This window comes from Lolium perenne, chromosome 1 (assembly GCF_019359855.2).
Source record: "Lolium perenne isolate Kyuss_39 chromosome 1, Kyuss_2.0, whole genome shotgun sequence".
NCBI lineage: Eukaryota > Viridiplantae > Streptophyta > Magnoliopsida > Poales > Poaceae > Lolium > Lolium perenne.
Window position 1 is genome coordinate 97,188,342 of NC_067244.2, and position 23,835 is coordinate 97,212,176.

A 23,835-nucleotide genomic window follows, 5' to 3' on the forward strand; every position below is an offset into this window, starting at 1 on the left:
TTGTCGAAGTCCATGTTCGTCCTCTCATGAAGGGGGAGTGGTAGTATGTCGAGTGCCGTGGAAGGTTCGAAGCAGTAGACGATCATGAAGGGGCTTCGTGATGTCGTCTTGTGCTTGGCTCGATTGTAGGCGAACTCCGCGTGTGGAAGGCACTCCTCCCATGACTTCAAGTTCTTCTTCACTAGGATGCGTAGGAGAGTGGAGAGGCTTCAATTGACCACTTCCGTTTGGCCGTCCGTTTGCGGGTGCGAGGATGATGAGAACAAGAGCTTCACTCCAAACTTTGCCATGAGCGACTTCCATAGATAGATCATGAACTTGACGTCTCGATCCGACACAATGCTTGCCGGTATTCCGTGTAGGCGAACAATTTCCCTGAAAAACAATGAAGCAATGTGTGAAGCATCGTCGCTCTTATGGCAAGGTATGAAATGATCCATCTTAGAGAACCTATCCACTACCACAAATATAGAATCATGACCATGCTTAGTGCGAGGCAATCCTAGGATGAAATCCATGCTAATATCGGTCCATGGTGCATATGGAATAGGCAATGGTGTGTAAAGACCATAAGGGTTGATGGTGGACTTAGCTTGAAGGCATGTAGTGCAACGGTTGCATAAGCGCTCCACATCCCGCTTCATCTTTGGCCAATAGTAATGAGTGGATAACATCGCGAGTGTCTTGTCACGTCCAAAGTGTCCCATAAGACCACCTCCATGTGACTCTTGCAAAAGCAACTTTCGAAGAGAAGACTCGGGAATGCAAATCTTGTTGGCTTTAAACAAGTAGCCATCACTACTAGAAAAAGGGCAATCAGTGGCGCACCACTTTTACCCATCAGTGGCGCACTAGTGGTGCGCCACTGTTATCACGCCACTGCTAACTCATAGTAGTGGCGCACTAGGGGTGCGCCACTACTAGCCTGGATACCTGTGGCGCACTGACTGGTGCGCCATTGACATGTCCTCCAGTGCGCCACTACTACTCCAAAGTGGTGCGCCACTGTTGGTCAGAGGCAGTGCGCCACCACTGTGTAGAAGAGGTGCGCCACTGCTACCGTCTTGCGTGCGCCACTGGTCCAGCGAGGAGGTGCGCCACTGCTGCGTGAGTACGTGCGCCACTGCCCTCTCCAGGACGTGCGCCACTGCTACTTATCCTGGTGCGCCACTGCTAGTCTCGGAGAGGATCACAGGGCAGTGCGCCACTGGATCCAGAGCAGTGCGCCACTGCTACTTAGTGGTAGTGCGCCACAGATGGTCCACTAGTGCGCCACTGCTAAGATTTCGAATTTTTTTTTGTATCTTGGCAGGTATTTATACAGGTTGTATATGACAGTACAATATAGCACAATACAGGATATATAACAGCATATAAACAACAGCACAGCTTATCCATACATAGTTCTTCACATTAGCCCCACATGATTCACAAGCATTCGCATTAGAGAAGAGGTTACAATGCAAGTTACGGTGTTACAAGTCACAAATGAGCTAGTGGTTACACAAGGTCGATCATCTAAACTAGCATCACATAGAAGAGAGCTAGAGTCACTACTAGCACCGTCCCGATGAAAGTGGTCTTCATCCGGTTCCTCCTCCGCTCCGTCCTCTCTCCCGCCAGATAGCGTGCGTATCTGTCTTCGGCCTCCGCTCTAGTGGTGTACCCTTTGTAGCTGTTACCGCTAAAACGGTGAACCTGTCTCCGACACTCCTCCCAGTCGTTGTAGACTCCGGGAACCTTGCCCTTGTACACGACATACCACGTCATATCTGCACATATATGAACAAGCCAAAGAAACATTAGTGCACGCTCATAGATGTTTGCAACGAATAAGAGCAAACTCAAAAACGATCCAAGTAGTATGAACTAAATGGAATGCCTCATACATTGTTGGTCGAAACAAATATGAACATCCCGGGATGGCGTTAGTGAGGCCAGGTAGGATGCACAAGAGATTGATATTTGTGCCATCACACCAGGCTCACTAGCGTCACCCCGGAGTGTAGTGACCACAAAATTTAATCATCGGCCAATGCAATTAAGAAGTGCAAACTCAAATAAGAGACAAGTAGCTAGTATGAACTAAATGGAATGTCTCATACATTGTTGGTCGAAACAAATATGAACATCCCGGGATGGCGTTAGTGAGGCCAGGTAGGATGCACAAGAGATTGATATTTGTGCCATCACACCAGGCTCACTAGCGTCACCCCGGAGTGTAGTGACCACAAAATTTAATCATCGGCCAATGCAATTAAGAAGTGCAAACTCAAATAAGAGACAAGTAGCTAGTATGAACTAAATGGAATGCCTCATACATTGTTGGTCCAAACAAATATGAACATCCCGGGATGGTGTCAGCGAGGCCAGGTAGGATGCACAAGAGATTGATATTTGTGTCATCGCACCAGGCTCGCTGGCGTCACCCCGGAGTGTACAGTTGACCAAACATTTCGTACACACATCATGGAAAACAGCCAATTCGTACACACATCATGGACATAACATCATCATACCTAACATCGTAGCTTCATACAATTTAAGATAGAATTCAAACAACACGAAGCAACGAAGATAGAGTTGACAACACTCTAAGTTCTAACTATCGGTGTCCGAGCCGGATTCGCCGGTGTGGTAGTGCACATGGCAGGCGGTGTCGTCGAACACCTTGACGATCATCTCGCCGTCCCCCTCGTACAGGAAGGTGAGCTGGCAGCCGGGCTCGAGGTGGAGGTCACGGGCGAACTTGTCCCACCCCGTGTGCAGGTACATCTTGCCCTGCCCGTCGAACAGGACCTCCACGGACCAGCGGCAGAAGTTGCAGCTAGCCTCCCGTAGCTGCAAGTGCGCCGGCTCGACGCCGTCGACGAACTCGGCGAACTTGTCCGGTAGCCTCTTGATGCCGAGTGGGTCGTCGTCGATGCGGAGGAGGAACTCGAAGCAGCGTTCCTCATGCGAAGACGAGGAGGATGCAGGTGACGGTGACCGTGGGGCCCTTGCTGCTCCACCGCGGCGGCCCCTTCCCCGGCCCCGGGGGCGCCCAGGACCGCGGCCTCGACCGCCTCGCCGGCCACCGGGACCGGCCATCCTACATGTTTACATTTTTGAACCATATTACGATCCATTCCACTAACAAATATGAGTTACTCCATCACAGACGTAAGCTCTGCTCATTTTTGCCTCACCTAGTCACCTCATGCTAATTGTAGTCACCTTTTGTTCTTCTGGAGTTGACATGCATTTGGCACACATTTGACAACCAACATAGCTAATCTACATATATAATAAAGGAACAAAAAGATGCACTTTAATGCTTTCTCAAGCACTGCATTAACCATTTGATAGTGAGGCTGTGCAAGAATACAAGGTAACCTATTACTATGTTTGTTTCTTCAGGCACCAGAACCTAATCTGTTTCGGCACAATGTAGCATGCACTGCTGAGCGAGACGGTATTGTTTCTTTTTCATAGTTTTTTTTCTTCCGAGACATTTCAGTCCCTTATATCTACTGGATGGCTTTGTTCACTGCCTTTTTTTACTAGGTTATCTGTACACATTGAATGCTTCTACTCTCAGCAAGCAGTGGGAATCTGTAAGTTTTAAATTATTGCACTAATGTTGATAGTTAGTTATATTATCACAAGGAAAAATAGTATGAGTGTGAAAAAAACAGTAGCACTAGGTTATCACTAATGTAATAGAAGTTCCAGTAGCACTTTCAGTTCTACAATGTCTGGAGACTTAGAATTGGCTGTTTTGAGTACATGAGATGCCAAATGTGTCAACTGTCAAGTGTACCCCGCAGCAATAAACAGTATTCTCATTGGCCACAAATTTACATGTATTATGTATCATTTTCAACTTTCCAGGGGTGCTAAGTTAGTGTTTACACCTAGGGCTGAAAATTAGCTAACAATTGATGGTTTTTGTTCAAGAAGGAGATTTAACATCCTAACCTATATATTTTACTAGCCATCTATATTTACTAGTAGACACTGTCACTGCTAAATATAAAAGAAAAAGAAAAAGAAAGGCTGAAAACTAACATGGTAGCTAGGATTAATTTCAATAATGTGCAAAAAAACAAATGTGCAAAAAAGAACTACTGCAAGGACAAGCTACATTTGCAACAAAAAAATCCAATGAACTACAGAGAACCACCTTTGCACCTGGATATAAGTATAAGCATTTACAGTAGCTTGTTTGGGGTAGTTTTTTTTAACATCATATGATCATAGTTATGATCAAAGCCTATCTAAATCACTACACAAATACCTGCAGTACCAAATCATGCTAAGCATATTGTGAGATAGATTTTTCCCTCAGATTGGCATAGAGATGCTATGCAAATTCATCACAGGGAATTTTAAAGACCACCACAAGTATCTGTTCTTAGCAAATGTATGGATCAAAGCCACTACCTTGGAAGGATGCGCGGCGTCGGTCCTCTGCTGCAGCGTCGGTCCTCTGCTGCTCCTCCTGCTCCGGCTCCGCGGCGTCGGTCCTCTGCTGCTCCTCCTGCTCCGGCTCCGCGGCGTGGCGGCGTGCTGCTCCTTCTCCGGGCGTGGCGTCGAGGGCGTGGCGGCGTTATGCTCCTGCTCCGGGCGCGGCGAGTACTGCGGGGGCGCGGCGGTGAGGGCTCGAGGCAGAGGATCTGCGTGGTGTTGCTGCAGATGAGAATCGAGGGGGGAGGCGACCGCCGGCGGGGAGGTGAATCGAGGGGGACGTACCTGCGCGGTGGGATCTGGTGTAGGGCGCAGGGCGTCGCCGGCGGAGAGGAAGAAGGGGAGGGGTGGTAGCGCAAGGCGTCGCCGGCGGAAAGGAAGAAGAGGGACGGCGGCGTCGCTCAGGGGAAGAAGGGGATCTGGTCGGGACGGGGAAGAGAAGGGGATTTTTCTCTAAGTCCCCGACTCCCCTTAGCAATGGCGCACCTCTAGGGGTGCGCCACTATGTGGCTTAGCAATAGCGCACCTCTAGGGGTGCGCCACTGCGTCTTTAGGTTTAGGTCAAAAGGCTGTCGCGTGGGGATTTGACATATCCCGAACCGTAACGCATCGCTGTCCCCGGTTGGTTTGTTCCAAACCCTGCCGCCCAGGTTCGAACCCTGGCGGCCCCATTTTTTTCCTTTTCTTTTTAAATTGATTTAACACTATCATAAACATCCAAAATAGCACAATACACCAAAATAAAAGGCATAAATAATTATAATTATGTAGAATATTTAAAATACTATAGAATCTAGAAAATATCCAAAAATATGAATTATATGTCTATTTTGATCGGTACAATGTGTAGATTAACAATATGACATCCATTATTCATACAAGAAAATGATACATAATTATCTTTTCACAATCTTCTTGCCCTTCTTTCTCGCGGTTGAATAATTTAGCCCCGGAACTCCTAGACTTCTTCTCTTGAATGGACGGCCTTTAGGTAGGGTGGTCCTGCTTCTTCTTGTTGTGTATGGTTCTTCATCATCGTCGTCGTCATCTTCCATCTTCGGATCGCCGTACTGGTCAAAGTCTAGCTCGTTGGCGGCTCCATCCATTCCGATGATGCTCCTTTTGCCTCTCCTCACGACAACACGGCTGGGCTTCTGCGGGTCGGTAATGAAGAAGCATTGGTCCACTTGAGAAGCTAGTACCCATGGCTCATATTTCACGGTGACCTTTGCGCCCGCTGTCTTGGATTTGGCTTCGGGTATAACCATGGTGGTGAAATGTCGGTCTTCTTTTACGACGTTCTTGGCCCACCTGACACGGAACATCGGCACATTCTCTCCGACGTAGCTCAGCTCCCAGATCTCCTCGATCTTTCCGTAGTATCTCTGCTTGATGTCACCGATGTAGGACTCCATCGTTACCCCGGAGTTCTGATAATCGCTCTTCATGTCCTTTTCCTCGGTGTAGAATGTGTAGCCGTTGATATCGTACGCCTGAAATGTCATCAGGTTGTGTTCGGCGCCCTGTGACAAGGCGAAGATGAGTTTTTCTTCCGCAGAAGAATCCTCGTCTATAGGGTACATCAGCATCTTGTCCTTGAACCACCGCGTGAAGGTTGAGTTGTGCTCTTTGATTATATCTCTGTCCGTCCTCTGTTGGCCCTGATCATTGTACGTCGTGGCGATGAAGGTTTTATGCTCTACCACCCAAGGATCGGCCACGTCTATGTGTTGTAGCGCGACTAGGTTTGCTCTTTCAAAGTCGGCGATTCGACCCTTGAAGTCGACATGCATTTCGCGGCTACCCTCGCGGTGACCCCATCCAGCGAGCTTCCCGAGGTGCCTGTTTACGGGCAGACCGACGGGATTCTCGATTTCTAGATAACTCGTGCAGAAGGAGATGCACTCTTCGGTCAGAAAGCCCTTGGCTATGCTTCCGTCTGGACGTGCCCTGTTGCGAACGTACCCTTTGATGACACCATTCATCCTTTCGAACGGCATCATGCTGTGCAGGAACGTCGGCCCCAGTTGGATGATATCCTCCACGATATGTACCAGCAGATGCACCATAACGTCGAAGAATGTGGGCGGGAAGTACATCTCAAGCTCGCACAGTATCACCACGATCTCTTCCTGTAGCCTTCTAAGTTGCCTCACGCCAACAGACTTCCGAGAGATGACGTCGAAAAAGTTGCATAGGCCAAAAAGCGTTTCACGGACGTGCGCGTCCATGATCCCACGGATTGCAACCGGAAGTATCTGCGTCATCAGCACGTGACAGTCGTGAGACTTCATCCCGTTGAACCTCTGCTTTGCTTTGTCTAGGTACCTGCTTATCTTCCCCGCGTAACCGTAAGGAAGTTTTACTCCTAGGAGACAGTCGAAAAACTGCTCGATCTCCTTCTGACTTAGAGTGAAGCACGCGGGGGGGCAGTAATATTCGATCTTTTTGGCCTTTTTGCCCTTGCGGCGACTTTGCGTGTCCTCCGCCTCATCATCGTCATCGTCATCATCATCATCATCATCATCATTAGGGCGTCCCGCGTGAAGATCCTCCCTGATCCCAATTGATTGCAAGTCGTACCTTGCTTTCGGCCCATCTTTGGTCTTCTCTGGCATGTTGAGGAGGGTACCAAGCAGACTCTCGCACACGTTCTTCGTGATGTGCATGACATCAAGGCTGTGAGGCACACGGAGGATCTTCCAGTACGGCAAGTCCCAGAAAACAGACCTCGTCTTCCATACCTTAAGCAGCGGCTCCGGCGCCTTTCGCTTCTTTCCCGGCGGTGGGCACTCTTTCCAATTTTTCAATAGCTCGTCTATTTGCTCGCCGCTTCTCGTACGTGGCCGTCTTCGTGGTTCGTCTTGACCATCGAACAGATCCTTGCGTTTCCTCCATGGGTTGTCCTCACGAAGCCACCTTCGATGTCCCATGAACACCGTTTTCGAGGACCCAGGATCTCTATCTAGCTGGCGGTACGTTGTGTCGTCCATGCACCTGACGCATGCATTGAATCCGTGGACCACCTGCCCCGCGACATATCCGTAACCGAGAAAGTCGTGCACCGTCGTGAGCAACGCGGCTCTCATAGGGAAATATTCTTCTGCGGCGGCGTCCCACGTGTTGGCAGGCGCGTCCCATAGCGTGGCTAGCTCCTCTTTCAGAAGCCCCATATACAGATTGATGTCGTTCCCTGGTTGTTTCGGCCCTTCAATTAGCATACTCATTTGAATGTACTTCCTCTTCATGCACAACCAGGGGGGAGGTTGTACATCCACACAAACACGGGCCAGGTGCTATGCGTGCTGCTCTGGCTGCCAAACGGATTGACTCCATCGGTGCTCGCGCCCAGCCTTATGTTCCTAGGATCGTCCCCAAATTCTGGGTACTCGAGGTTCAACGCATTCCACTGGCTAGCATCCGAAGGGTGTCTCAACATCCTGTCCTTTTTCTTTTTCTTCGGATCATCTGCGTCATCTTCTCCCTTCCTCATCTCCGCGTGCCAGCGCATTAGCTTTGCTTGCTTAGGATCCGCGAAATACCGCTGCAGACGAGGAGTGATCGGAAAGTACCACACCACCTTCCGAGGAGCTTTCTTCCCCTTCTTGTACCGACTGACGCCGCACACCGGACATATGGTACACTCCGCGTGCTCGTTCCGATAAATGATGCAATCGTTCAAGCACACATGGTATTTCACATGCGGTAAATCCAGAGGACACACGATTTTCTTGGCCTCCTCGATACTAGTCGGACACGTGTTACCTTTGGGAAGACGTTCCTGCCAGAATAACATGTTGTCGTTGAAGGATGTGTCCGTCATTCTGTGCTTTACCTTCATCTCCAGAGCCATGAGCGTTACTTTCAGGCGGGTATCCTCCGGCCTGCATCCTTCATACAATGGAGTAACCGCGTCTACCTCCAGTTGATCCATCTTGGCTTTCTCTCGGGCGGCAGCTCTTGCGTTACTCATCTGCTTGAGAACCAGCTCTTGAAGATAAGGGTCCTGCACCCAGTCCATCAACGATGGTCCATCGTCTTCATCTTCATGATCGTCATGATGACCTCCATCTTGATCTTCCTCATCATCAGGTCCAGGATCTCCTACATTGTGATCATGATCATCTCCGGGATCTTCTACATCCTGATCATGTCCGAGATCTTCTACATCCTGATCACCTCCTTCCTTATTTGTTGTTGAAATCCCATGGACAAATTCATAATCATCTTCGTCACCTTCCCACCGATAGCAATCCATGAAACCACGCATGAGAAGGTGGTCCCGCACCATATCGGCTTTAGGGTCCATAAGGCTCGTCAGCTTGCATCTTCGACACGGACATCTTATCTCCTTTTGGTTATTTCTAATCATCTCGGCTGTCGCGGCTTTCAAAAACCTAGCCACAACGCCTTCGCTCATCATGCGGACCATGGTCGCCTGCGGGTATAGAGAAAATGGATATCTTAGCATACCAAAAGAAAATTTTCGCATGACCTTCCCTAAAAATAGGACATATGTATATGCGTAGTATGCCCAACATTCGCCGAAACGGAAATGAATCAACGTTTCGGCAAAATATTGGCAACTCCATCGCATTTCAAATCCCTGCAAACAAAAACACATGCAACACATGTGTGGAGGCTTCGCATATACAACACATGTGGATCCGGAGGCTTCGCATACAACACACATGCACGTGACACTTTTCACGCATGCGCACAACACACATGATCATCGAGCTTCGCACATAACATATGTGCACACACACGTGTACGTGACGTGTGTGCAAGACGATCATATCGGAACCGGTCACACACAAAGCATAAAACCAACAAAGTTACCGATACGGCGAGACCTAGAGTGTTGGATGAGGTAAAAAGTTGAGATTGAGTAGGGTATTGAGCTAAGAAAGCTTCACCATTACTTACCTATGAAGAAAATTAAGTTTACCAACTTAATTTTGGTGAATGAAGAGGTGAAAATGAGGTGGGAAGGAGGGGCAACACGACCAGATCCAGATTTGGTGGGAGGTGGTGGTGGAAGAGTGTTTGGGGAAAGTGGGTGGCACATGTGAGTGGAGGGGTTAAAAGCAGGAAAATGGTCCCAGGTTAGCAGTGGCGCACCACCGAGCCGTGCGCCACTGCTAGGGTGACATAGCAATGGCGCACTGCTAGGTGGTGCGCCACTGCTAAGCCTCTCATCTCTAAATGGGCTCTGGCCACCCCCTAGCAGTGGCGCACATAACCACATGCGCCATAGGTAACCTATGTAGCAGTGGCGCACCACCTAAGTGCGCCATTGCTAAGCCTATCATCTCTAAACGGGCTCTGGACACGTCCTAGCAGTGGCGCACCTCACCAACGTGCGCCATAGGTAAGGAATGTAGCAGTGGCGCACCACAGAGACGTGCGCCACAACTAGTTTGGGGGAGGAGCTGGACTCCTGTCACCACTTACTTATGGCGCACCACAATCATGGTGCGCCACTACTACTTTTGTAACAGTGGCCCACCGTTTTGTGGTGCGCCACTGCTAAGTAGTAGTGGCGCATGGCAGTCATGGTGCGCCACTGCTGGCAGTCTTACGGCTAGGCCTTTTCCTAGTAGTGCATCATGCAAATAGAAATCATCCACTCCTCGTTCAACGGAACACTTCTCAAATATCGGAGCAAAGAAAGAATCGGAAGGATAGAGTTCTTTGATCTCTTCAAGTCCCAAAACATGAAAATCCAAGCGAGTAAGCAAAAGGGTGTTTTTGCGGGAAAGAGCATCCGCCACTACATTGTCCTTGCCCTTCTTGTATTTGATTACATATGGGAAGGACTCAATGAACTCGACCCATTTTGCGTGTCGTTTGTTCAAGTTGTGTTGGCTTTTCAAATATTTCAAGGATTCATGGTCGGAATGAATGATAAACTCCTTTGGCCAAAGATAGTGTTGCCAAACTTCAAGAACACGAACCAAAGCATAGATCTCCTTGTCATAAATAGGATAGTTGAGGCGTGCGCCATCCAACTTCTCACTATAATATGCCACGGGTTTGCCCTCTTGCATAAGAACGCCACCAATACCAAGTCCACTTGCATCACACTCAATCTCAAAAGTTTTTGCAAAATTTGGAAGGACAAGAAGGGGAGCTTCGGTAAGGCATTTCTTCAACTCATCAAAAGCATTTTGTTGGGCCTTGCCCCAAACAAACGGAACATTCTTCTTGGTAAGTTCATTCAAAGGGCAAGCAATGGTGCTAAAATCTTTCACAAAGCGGCGGTAGAAGCCGGCAAGTCCATGAAAACTTCGGACTTGACCAACATTTGTTGGAGTAGGCCAATTGTGGATGGCCTCCACCTTGGAAGAATCAACTTCAATCCCATTAGCATAAACCACAAAGCCAAGGAAAACCAATTTGTTTTGAGCAAAAGTGCATTTGGGGAGGTTGGCATAAAGCTTCTCAAGACGCAAGATGCATAAGACCTCTCTCACATGTTGCACATGGTCCTCGAGATTTTTGCTATAAATGAGAATATCATCAAAATAGACAACCACGCTCTTGCCAATGAGAGGACGCAAGATGTGATTCATAAGACGCATAAAAGTGGATGGAGCATTGGAAAGATCAAAAGGCATAACGAGCCATTCATAGAGACCAAGCTTGGTCTTGAATGCCGTTTTCCATTCATCACCAATGGCCATGCGGATTTGATGGTAGCCACTACGCAAATCGACTTTAGAGAAAATCGTGGCACCACTTAACTCATCAAGCATGTCATCTAAACGCGGAATGGGATGGCGGTATCGGACGGTAATGGCATTGATGGGGCGACAGTCCATACACATCCGTTGCGTCTCATCCGGTTTAGGCACAAGAATCACGGGAACCGCACAAGGGCTAAGACTTTCTCGAACCTACCCTTTGGCGAGGAGATCTTGTATTTGGCGTTGTATCTCCTTTGTGTCTTCGGGGTTGGTGCGGTAGGCGGCACGGTTTGGAAGCGGAGCGCCGGGTATGAGGTCGATGCGGTGTTCTATGCCTCGAAGTGGTGGAAGTCCATGAGGAAGCTCGTCGGGGAAGACGTCTTGAAACTCCTTCAAAAGAGACAACAAAGACGAAGGAATGTTGGTTAAGTCGTTAGTCGCCGACGATGGTCCCTTGCAAATGAGCACGTAGTGCAATATGGTGGATGGGTTTTCTTGGACCTCTCTCCACTCGCTCTTGGTGGCTAGTAGGACACTCTTTGTCTCACTCATATATGGCTTGTGGCGCTCACTATCTTTGTGGTGGGTCGCTCCCTCTCCTCTCATCTCACTATGGTGGGTGCGGAGTTGTGCCCTCGCTAAAGCCTTCGCATTATCCGCGATGATTTGGCTAGGAGTCATCGGGCTTAACTCGAACTTCTTGTCCTTGACCTTGAAGGTGTATGCATTGGAGTGTCCATCATGTATAGCCTTATTGTCATATTGCCAAGGGCGGCCAAGCAACATGTGGCACACCGTCATGGGCACCACGTCACACACAATAGTGTCCTCATAAGGTCCAATCTTGAAGTTGACGGTGACGGTATGTTGTATCTTGACGTTGCCCTTGTCACTCAACCATTGGATATGGTAAGGGTGAGGATGCTTGCGGAGAGTGAGGTTGAGCTTCTCACACAATTCGGTGCTTGCAAGGTTATGGCAACTTCCACCATCGATGATGACCTTGATCGACTTGCCACCAATACCGGCATGGGTTTGGAAGATGTTGCACCGTTGGTCTTCCATAGCTTGAGGTTGAGTTGTTAGCACCCTTGTGACCACAAGTGAGGGACTTGGGTCATGCTCACATAATAGAGGGTCTTCTCCACTTTCTTCCTCATAAGCTTCTTCATTTGCAACGGCGGCTTGCACAAGGGCTTCATATTCATCCTCACTTATCGTCTCTACGTCACCGTTCTCCATAGTGATCATGAACTTGGTGTTCTTGCACTCAAACGATTTGTGGCCTTGGGTGCCACACTTGAAGCAAGTGACATTAGAGGGTCCCGTAGATGCCTTAGAGAAGGCGGTGGAGGACACCGTTTGCTTCATGCTACTTTGGGTAGTCGTTTGCTTGGATGGTGTAGAGGACACGGCGGGCTTGACACTTGTTGTAGGAGTTGATGTAGCTAGCTTGGAGGCGAAGTATTGCTTGGACTTGGAGTACTTGATGTCCTCATTCACTTGGTGCTCGGCCTTGGATGCTTGGTGGACCAACTCAACCAAGTTGGAGTATGGTTGGACCTCCACAATTCTCTTGATGGGGTAGTTGAGGCCATTGAAGAAGCGAGAAATGGTTTGGTTCTCAGATTCTTGGATGTTGGCTCGCATCATGGTGAGCTCCATCTCCTTGAAGAACTCCTCAACGGTCTTGGTGCCTTGCTTCAACTTTTGGAGCTTGTTGAAGAGGTCGGTCATGTAGTGTGTTGGGACAAAGCGAGCATGCATCTCTTCCCAAGTGTCAATAGGAGGTTCACCCTTTTCTTCCCTTAGAATGAGGACTTGCTCCCACCAAGTGTTGGCATAATCCTCAAACTCAAGAGATGCCATAGCCACTTTCTTGGCACCGGAGTAGTTGTGGATGCGGAATATCTTGTCAACCTTGAGTGCCCAAGAGAGGTAGGCCTCGGCATCCTCTTCACTGATGTCTACGCCCCCTCCTTTTCCTGTAGACAGTGTTGGGCCTCCAAGAGCAGAGGTTTGTAGAACAGCAGCAAGTTTTCCCTTAAGTGGATCACCCAAGGTTTATCGAACTCAGGGAGGAAGAGGTCAAAGATATCCCTCTCATGCAACCCTACAACCACAAAGCAAGAAGTCTCTTGTGTCCCCAACACACCAAATAGGTGCACTAGTTCGGCGAAGAGATAGTGAAATACAGGTGGTATGAATAAGTATGAGCAGTAGCAGCGGTGCCAGAAAATAGCTTGCTGGCGTGTAGTTGATGGTGGCAGTATTGCAGCAGTAGTAACGCAGTAAAACAGTAAACAAGCAGCGATAGCAGTATTTAGGAACAAGGCATAGGGATCAGACTTTCACTAGTGGACACTCTCAACATTGATCACATAACAGAATAGATAAATGCATACTCTACACTCTTGTTGGATGATGAACACATTGCGTAGGATTACACGAACCCTCAATGCCGGAGTTAACAAGCTCCACAATTCAATGTTCATATTTAAATAACCTTAGAGTGTAAGATAGATCAATACGACTAAACCAAGTACTAACGTAGCATGCACACTGTCACCTTCATGCTAAGAAAGGAGGCATAGATCACATCAATACTATCATAGCAATAGTTAACTTCGCAATCTACAAGAGATCATGATCATAGCATAAACCAAGTACTAACACGGATGCACACACTGTCACCATTACACCGTGCATGAGGAATAAAACTACTCTAATAACATCACTAGAGTAGCACATAGATGAATAGTGATACAAAACTCATATGAATCTCAATCATGTAAAGCAGCTCATGAGATTATTGTATTGAGGTACATGGGAGAGAGATGAACCACATAGCTACAGCGGAGCCCTCAGCCTCGGGGGTGGATTACTCCCTCCTCATCATGGAGGCAGCTATGGCGGTGAAGATGGCGGTGAAGACGGCGGTGGAGATGGCTCCGGGGGCAATTCCCCGTCCGGCAGGGTGCCGGAACAGAGAGTTCTATCCCCCGAATTGGAGTTTCGCGACGGTGGCGGCGCCCCTGGAGTCTTTCTGGAGTTTCGTCAATTGGTACTGCGTTTTTAGGTCGAAAGGGGTTATATAGGCGAAGAGGCGGCGCAGGAGGGCTGACAGGGTGGCCTCACCCTAGGCCGGCGCGGCTGCACCCTCGGCCCGCGCGGCCCTATGGTGTGGGGCCCCCTGGCTCTCCTCCGACTCTCCTTCGGTGTTCTGGAGCCTTCCGGGAAAAATAGGAGGTTTGGCGTTGATTTCGTCCAATTCCGAGAATATTGCCCGAACAGCCTTTCTGGAACCAAAAACAGCAGAAAACAGCAACTGGCCTTTCGGCATCTCGTCAATAGGTTAGTTCCGGAAAACGCATAATAATGACATAAAGTGTGAACAAAACATGTCGGTATTGTCATAAAACAAGCATGGAACATCAGAAATTATAGATACGTTGGAGACGTATCAGCATCCCCAAGCTTAGTTCCTACTCGTCCTCGAGTAGGTAAACGATAAAAGATAATTTCTGAGGTGACATGCTACCAACATAATCTTAATCATACTATTGTAAAGCATATGAGATGAATGCAGCGATTAGAAACAACGTAAATGCAATGAGTAAACAATTGAATCATATAGCAAAGACTTTTTATGAATAGTACTTTCAAGACAAGCATCAATAAGTCTTGCATAAGGGTTAACTCATAAAGCAATAAATTCATAGTAGAGACATTGAAGCAACACAATGGAAGATTAAGTTTCAGCGGTTGCTTTAAACTTGTAACATGTATATCTCATGGATAGTTGTCAATGCAAAGCAATATAACAAGTGCAATAAGCAAGTATGTAAGAATCAATGCACAGTTCACATAAATGTTTGCTTCTTGAGGTGGAGAGAGATAGGTGAACTGACTCAACAATAAAAGTAAAAGAATGGTCCTTCAAAGAGGAAAGCATCGATTGCTATATTTGTGCTAGAGCTTTTATTTTGAAAACATAAAGAGAGCATAAAAATAAAGTTTTGAGAGGTGTATGTTGTTGTCAATGAATGGTAGCGGGTACTCTAACCCCCTTGCCAGACAAACCTTCAAAGAGCGGCTCCCATTTTATTTTATTTTGGGTGGCACTCCTTCCAACCTTTCTTTCACAAACCATGGCTAACCGAATCCTCGGGTGCCTGCCAACAATCTCATACCATGAAGGAGTGCCTTTTTATTTTAGTTTTATTATGATGACACTCCTCCCAACCTTTGCTTACACAAGCCATGGCTAACCGAATCCTTCGGGTGCCGTCCAACAATCACATACCATGGAGGAGTGTCTATTTTTGTTAATTAATTTGGGACTGGGAATCCCATTGCCAGCTCTTTTTGCAAAATTATTGGATAAGCGGATGAAGCCACTAGTCCATTGGTGAAAGTTGCCCAACAAGATTGAAAGATAAACACCACATACTTCCTCATGAGCTATAAAACATTGACACAAATCAGAGGTGATAAATTTTGAATTGTTTAAAGGTAGCACTCAAGCAATTTACTTTGGAATGGCAGGAAATACCATGTAGTAGGTAGGTATGGTGGACACAAATGGCATAGTGTTGTTTGGCTCAAGGATTTGGATGCATGAGAAGTATTCCCTCTCGATACAAGGCTTAGGCTAGCAAGGTTGTTTGAAGCAAACACAAGCATGAACTAGTACAGCAAAACTCACATAAAAGACATATTACAAGCATTATAAGACTATACATCGTCTTCCTTGTTGTTCAAACACCTCACTAGAAAATATCTAGACTCTAGAGAAACCACTCATGCAAACCAAATTTTAACAAGCTCTATGTATTTCTTCACTAATAGGTGCAAGGTATATGATGCAAGAGCTTAAACATGAGCACAACAATTGCCAAGTATCACATTATTCAAGACATCACATCAATTTCTACATGTAGCATTTCCGTTTCCAACCATATAACAATTAACGAAGCAGTTTCAACCTTCGCCATGAACATTAAAAGCTAAGAACACATGTGTTCATACGAACCAGCGGAGCGTGTCTCTCTCCCACACAAGCATTTATTCAACAAAAACAAAAACAAGAAACATACTGACGCTCCAAGAAAAGCACATAAGATGTGACCGAATAAAAATATAGTTTCAAGAGAAGGAACCTGATAATTTGTCGATGAAGAAGGGGATGCCTTGGGCATCCCCAAGCTTAGACGCTTGAGTCTTCTTGATATATGCAGGGGTGAACCACCGGGGCATCCCCAAGCTTAGAGCTTTCACTCTTCTTGATCATAGTATATCATCCTCCTCTCTTGACCCTTGAAAACTTCCTTCACACCAAACTTCTCATAAACTTCATTAGAGGGGTTAGTACATAATCAAAAACTCACATGTTCAGAGGTGACACAATCATTCTTAACACTTCTGGACATTGCTCAAAGCTACTGGAAGGTAATGGAACAAAGAAATCCACCCAACACAGCGAAAGAAGCAATGCGAAATAAAAGGCAGAATCTGTCAAAACAGAACAGTCCGTAAAGACGAATTTTTAATAAATACTTCCGTTGCTCAGATCAGAAAACTCAAAACTAATGAAAGTTGCGTAAATATCTGAGGAACACGCACATAAATTGGCATATTTTGCTGATTTTTCTACAGAGAAAACAGCCCAGATTCGTGACAGATAGAAATCTGTTTCTGCGCAGAAATCCAAATCTAGTATCAACCTTCGATTAGAGGCTTCACTTGGCACAACAAAACACAAAACTAAGATAAGGAGAGGTTGCTACAGTAGTAAACAACTTCCAAGACACAAATATAAAACAAAGTGCTGTAGCAAAAATACACATGGGCTATCTCCCAAGAAGTTCTTTCTTTATAGCCATTAAGATGGGCTCAGCAGTTTTAATGATGCACTCGCAAGAAATTGTATTTGAAGCAAAAGAGAGCATCAAGAGGCAAATTCAAAACACATTTAAGTCTAACATGCTTCCTATGCAAAGGAATCTTGTACACAAACAAGTTCATGAAGAGCAAAGTAACAAGCATAGGAAGATAAAACAAGTGTAGCTTCAAAAATTTCAGCACATAGAGAGGTATTTTAGTAACATGAAAATTTCTACAACCATATTTTCCTCTCTCATAATAACTTTCAGTAGTGTCATGAGCAAACTCAACAATATAACTATCACATAAAGCATTCTTATCATGAGTCTCATGCATAAAATTATTACTACCCACATAAGCATAATCAATTTTATTAGTTGTAGTGGGAGCAAATTCAACAAAGTAGCTATCATTATTATTCTCATCATCAAATATAGGAGGCATATTGTAATCATAATCAAATTCACTATCCATAACAGGTGGTAATAAAAGACCACTATCATTATAATCATCATAAATAGGAGGCAAAGTATCATCAAAGAAAATTTTCTCCTCAATGCTTGGGGGACTAAAAAGATCATGAAAACCAGCTTCCCCAAGCTTAGAACTTTCTATATTATTATCAACAATGGTGTTCAAAGCGTTCATACTAATATTACTACCAGCATGCAAATAAGATTCCATAGGTTTTTTAATTTTCGCATCAAACAATCCGTGTTTTAAATCAGGAAATAGCATAAGAAGCTCATTCTTGTCCATTATGCCAAACTAGTGTAAACAAGAAACAAAAAGTTGCAATTGCAGGATCTAAAGGAAATAGCTTTGAGTACTTACAACGGCGGGAAATAACTTAGTAGCCGAGATCCGGAGTGTGAGTACCTTTTACCTTTCCTCCCCGGCAACGGCGCCAGAAAATAGCTTGATGTCTACGCCCCCTCCTTTTCCTGTAGACAGTGTTGGGCCTCCAAGAGCAGAGGTTTGTAGAACAGCAGCAAGTTTTCCCTTAAGTGGATCACCCAAGGTTTATCGAACTCAGGGAGGAAGAGGTCAAAGATATCCCTCTCATGCAACCCTACAACCACAAAGCAAGAAGTCTCTTGTGTCCCCAACACACCAAATAGGTGCACTAGTTCGGCGAAGAGATAGTGAAATACAGGTGGTATGAATAAGTATGAGCAGTAGCAGCGGTGCCAGAAAATAGCTTGCTGGCGTGTAGTTGATGGTGGTAGTATTGCAGCAGTAGTAACGCAAGAAACAAGAAACAAGCAGCGATAGCAGTATTTAGGAACAAGGCCTAGGGATCAGGCTTTCACTAGTGGACACTCTCAACATTGATCACATAACAGAATAGATAAATGCATACTCTACACTCTTGTTGGATGATGAACACATTGCGTAGGATTACACGAACCCCCAATGCCGGAGTTAACAAGCTCCACAATTCAATGTTCATATTTAAATAACCTTAGAGTGTAAGATAGATCAATACGACTAAACCAAGTACTAACATAGCATGCACGCTGTCACCTTCATGCTAAGAAAGGAGGCATAGATCACATCAATACTATCATAGCAATAGTTAACTTCGCAATCTACAAGAGATCATGATCATAGCATAAACCAAGTACTAACACGGATGCACACACTGTCACCATTACACCGTGCAGGAGGAATAAAACTACTTTAATAACATCACTAGAGTAGCACATAGATGAATAGTGATACAAAACTCATATGAATCTCAATCATGTAAAGCAGCTCATGAGATTATTGTATTGAGGTACATGGGAGAGAGATGAACCACATAGCTACAGCGGAGCCCTCAGCCTCGGGGGTGGATTACTCCCTCCTCATCATGGAGGCAGCTATGGCGGTGAAGATGGCGGTGAAGACGGCGGTGGAGATGGCTCCGGGGGCAATTCCCCGTCCGGCAGGGTGCCGGAACAGAGAGTTCTGTCCCCCGAATTGGAGTTTCGCGACGGTGGCGGCGCCCCTGGAGTCTTTCTGGAGTTTCGTCAATTGGTACTGCGTTTTTAGGTCGAAATGGGTTATATAGGCGAAGAGGCGGCGCAGGAGGGCTGACAGGGTGGCCTCACCCTAGGCCGGCGCGGCCAGACCCTGGCCCGCGCGGCCCTATGGTGTGGGGCCCCCCTGGCTCTCCTCCGACTCTCCTTCGGTGTTCTGGAGCCTTCCGGGAAAAATAGGAGGTTTGGCGTTGATTTCGTCCAATTCCGAGAATATTGCCCGAACAGCCTTTCTGGAACCAAAAACAGCAGAAAAAGAATCGGCCTTTCGGCATCTCGTCAATAGGTTAGTTCCGGAAAACGCATAATAATGACATAAAGTGTGAACAAAACATGTCGGTATTGTCATAAAACAAGCATGGAACATCAGAAATTATAGATACGTTGGAGACATATCATTCACCCTTGAACTTCGGCATGGTGAACTTGAGCCTTCCAAACATGTTCTCTTCATCCTCCAAGTTTCTTCGGCGAGGACGGATGCCTTCATCTCTTGCGGCTTGAGGTGGGATAGGAGGTCTTCCACGGCCAACCATATTATTGGGTTGGCGTTGAAGTTGGACACTAGCTTCACTTGGTTCACGGTGAGGATGTTGTTGAAGATCTTGTCGAGGTTGTTTACGATGCTCATTGTTGGCCCTCTCATCTTGATCATCTGGTGGATCTCCTCTTCCACGTTGGTCATGGCGAGGGTGGCGTCGGAGATCTCGCCGAGGTTGATCTTGAAGACCTTGGTCTTGGGGTTGGTCGTCATGCCCATGGTGGGCATGGCGATCCGCTTGGTGATGATCTTGTTGTAGGACTTGGTCTTGTGGAGGACGCTCATGTGGACGAGCATGGCGATGGATTTCTCCTCGCCTAGAGTTGGAGTGAGAGTCTTCATGACGAGCATGTGGGCGATGAGGTCGATGATGGTCTTCATGCCTTGAGGAAGAGCTTGAGGACGAAAGGCCACCATGAGAGTAGTAATCTTGTGGCGAGCTTGAGGACGATGAAGTAGAGCGGTGTCGGCGATGAAGACCCAAGTTGGTGATAGCGCGCTCGAGGCTATCCATGCGCCGCTCCATGTTTGCATCATTGGCCGCCATTTGGCCATTCAAGTTGTCCGTAGCTTCACGAAGGAGAGCCAAGTCTTCGTTGACGGCGGAGAAGTTGTGTGCCACTTCATCGTATTGCTCATCGATGCGCGTCTCGAAGAGGGTGAGTTGCTCCTTGAACTCTTGGCGTTGTGTCCATAGGTTGTGTTGAGTAGCCAACCTCTCGGTGTTGCGGAGGACTTCTCCATCCCTTGGGTCATCTCCGTTCCTATCCATGATGGAAAGACAAGAACTATGTTGTGTATGTTAGTGGAAGGAGACTACCTCGCACTCTTACCAAGGTAAGATAGTATTGAGGCAATCAACCAAGCCAAAAGCAAGATCAAGTGTATCGGGGACACACGCAAAACCACACGCAAAAGCTAGCAAATATGGTGTTAGGTGAGTGTTGTGGAAAGCCAAAAGACGAAATCCAAAATCGAGTATGTTGTTAAAAGTGGGTGAGGTCCAAAAATCCAAATGTCAATGTGAAGATCACTATAAACACGGAAAAGTTGTGGAACACATACACGGGATAAGCGGGGTTAGTGCAACCAAAAGTGAGCGGAAAAGTGTATGTAAAGGTGCTCGTTATCACACTAACACAAGGAGAGCCAAAGCTTTGGTTGCAAATGAAGAGACAACAAGATTCACACGCGGCCTCTCTTCTCTTCTCTCGTTTGCTTAAAAGCTTATGACTCTTTTGTACACGGTGGCACTTGCACTCGCTTGTATCTATGGTGGCACTTTCACTCTTTTGTATGTATGGATGTATGGTGCTAATTGCACTCTTTTTGTGTTTTCGGGGCTTTTTCACGCACTATGTTAGCGTTAGCCTCGCTTTTGCTATCTTGCCACACACTACAAGGAAAAGGCCTACCGCCGGCGAACCTAAAAGGCCCATTGCCGGTGCACCACGAGCCCGCCGGTGCGAACGCGCCGGTGATAAATGTCCACTGCCGGCGCACCAGGCAGTGCGCCGGCGATAGATGGATACTACCGGCGCGCCAACGACGCTTCGCCGGCAAAGGACAAGTTCCACCGGCGCACCATCAGCTGCGCTGGCAGTAGTGCTTCCAGCACTGGCGCATGCCACGTGCGCCGGCAGTAGGTCATTTAGGTGCGCCGCCAATAAATTCGAAAATTCTTTTTTCAGCTTTTTTCCAGCATATTACAATACATATTTGACAGCAGTATATATTTACAACGCAGTTCATATTTATACATCATTACATGCAATATGAGAAGCACATAGAGAGCCAAGTTTCATTTCGGTATCAATACACAAATACGCAAGTCTCGTTTCGGAATGTTGATTCATACAACACATGTGCATATGCAACACCGAACGACGAAGTTTCACAAAGTTAGAAGTCTTGGTACATAGTCGTCACAAGTATCGTCATACACCTCACAATGTAGGTCCTAACCTAAACTACAATCACATAGAACATGACCAACATGGTCATGATGACCATCATCACGAAGGCCATGGTCTTCATCCGGTTCCTCCTCATGTCCCTCATCTCTCCCGCTAGATAACGGGCGTATCTTCCTTCCGCCTCCACCCTAGTGGGGTATCGCTTGTAGCTATTGCCGCTGAAACGGTGCACCTGTCTCCGACAGTCCTCCCAGTCATCGTAGACTCCAGGAACCCTCCCCTTGTACACGACATATGTCGTCGGCATCTCCATTCACAAGACAAGTAAAACGTTAGTACCAATGCAATGAACAAGTGCCAACTCAAATAAGAGACAAGTAGTATGAACTAAATAGCATGTGCCTCATACTTTGTTGGTCGAAATAAATAATAACATACAGGGATGGGGTCAGTGAGGCTAGGTAGGATGCACAATAGATTGATATTTGTGGCCATCACAACAAGCCTCACTGGCCCCACCCCGGAGTGTACAAGTGACCGAACATTTTAATCATCGGCCAATGCAATTAAGAAGTGCGAACTCAAATAGAAGACAAGTAGTACGAATTAAATAGCGTGCCTCATACTTTGTCGGTCGAAACAAATATTAACATCCAGGGATGGAGTCAGTGAGGCTAGGTAGGATGCACAATAGATTGATACTTGTGGCCGTCGCACCAAGGCTCACTGGATCCACCCCCGAGTGTACGAGTGACCGAACATTCTAATCATCGGCGAACTCCAAATACGAGGCAAGTAGTGGTCGAGTAAATGCAAATAATTATTAAGCTATGTACGCCATAATCTTGAAATATATAGCAAAGTGAATGAAACTATAGACACATGTTCACATGCACATTCATACAACTAAATAAATGCAACTAGTCGATTCTATGGGAATATATAGCAATTATTACAGTACGGAAGTTCAAGGACATATCGTTCAAGCTTTAGCAAGTGTTCCCGTCGTAGGATCAGGTTGTACGCCTAGGGGGGAATGGACGGCAGCCCTCAAGCGAGTTGAACGGCCTCTCATCACGCGACATCTCCAAGCGGAGTTCTATCTCGTCATTAGGTGGTAGACCGTAGCCGTAGAAGAACTCGCCAGACCTATTGTTGACATCCTGTAGGATTATCGTGCAAATGAACTGCTGGATGCGACCCCAGTTCTTTCTAATCTCTCTATCAGGGACATCCGCCATGTTTGCAAACCTGTTTCTGAGATTCTCTGGCAGCAACATGTCATCTGCGTACTTTATGTACTCCTGCATCTGAAGGATGGCGTACCACGCGTCCATCCCATTGTCGGGCGTCGACTGCCTGAGGCAGGGGAAGTTGGTTGTGTGGGTTAAGACCAAGCCTCCTCGGGATTTCCTCTCTACTTTGAGGGGGCCTGCCTTGTTGGCGAAGCCGGTGAGAACATCATTGAGAAAGGCCTTGATGTGGGTGTAGTCTTTCTTGTGGTCCCTACCCGAGTCGAGATAGACTGCATGCGTGTGTTGCGGGTGCACGACGATGAGGGTGCAGAACTTGTCTCTGCGGAAAACACACGGATTAACTTTTGGAAATGCAAATGGAGATATAGGATAGAATGGTAATGGGGGACTAGCGAGTGATTACTTACTCGGGGAAGTAAGGGATGAGAATGGCGCCCTTTTTAATGTTCGCCAGCATGAAATCCTCGACCTGCTGGGTGGCAATCGCCCGATCCCCAGCGTTGCAGATGATGCTCTCCCGCATATAGAAGGGGTCCATTATCGCGATGGTCGGCGTCTCCTCCTTAACAATCTGGGCAGACAAGCTAAGAGCAACTAGGCGAACCACACTAAAGTGGAGCGCTTGCATGCGATAGATGCTGAAGATGTCGGTGAACCAAATGAAGCACAAGTCCGCGGGGTACTTCTCGACGAAGTTCATGCCAGTTGGCACCTTCGCCACCAAGAGAGGGTAACCAGGATCTTTTGATTTGAGAAGAAGGTTCTCCACATGCAAGACAGTCTCATGCAAGCTCCTCATATCCGTGGTGAGTTTCTTCACGACATGCTCCGGCAGCATCGGTTGACCCAAGTGATGCAGAGGTCGCCAATTGTTTGGCAACTTGTCAAGGAGTGGGACCTTGTCCTTGGATTTGGCCGCCGCCGCCTTGTCTTGGGCGTCCTTCTTATTTTGCCTCTTCCTCTTCTTGGGTTGTACTGATGGACCCAACATATTTTTGACGGCGGCGGTGGCGACCTCCTCAGGATTTTCCTCCTCAGCCGTTTCTTGAGAATCGAACAGCTTCTTGGAGC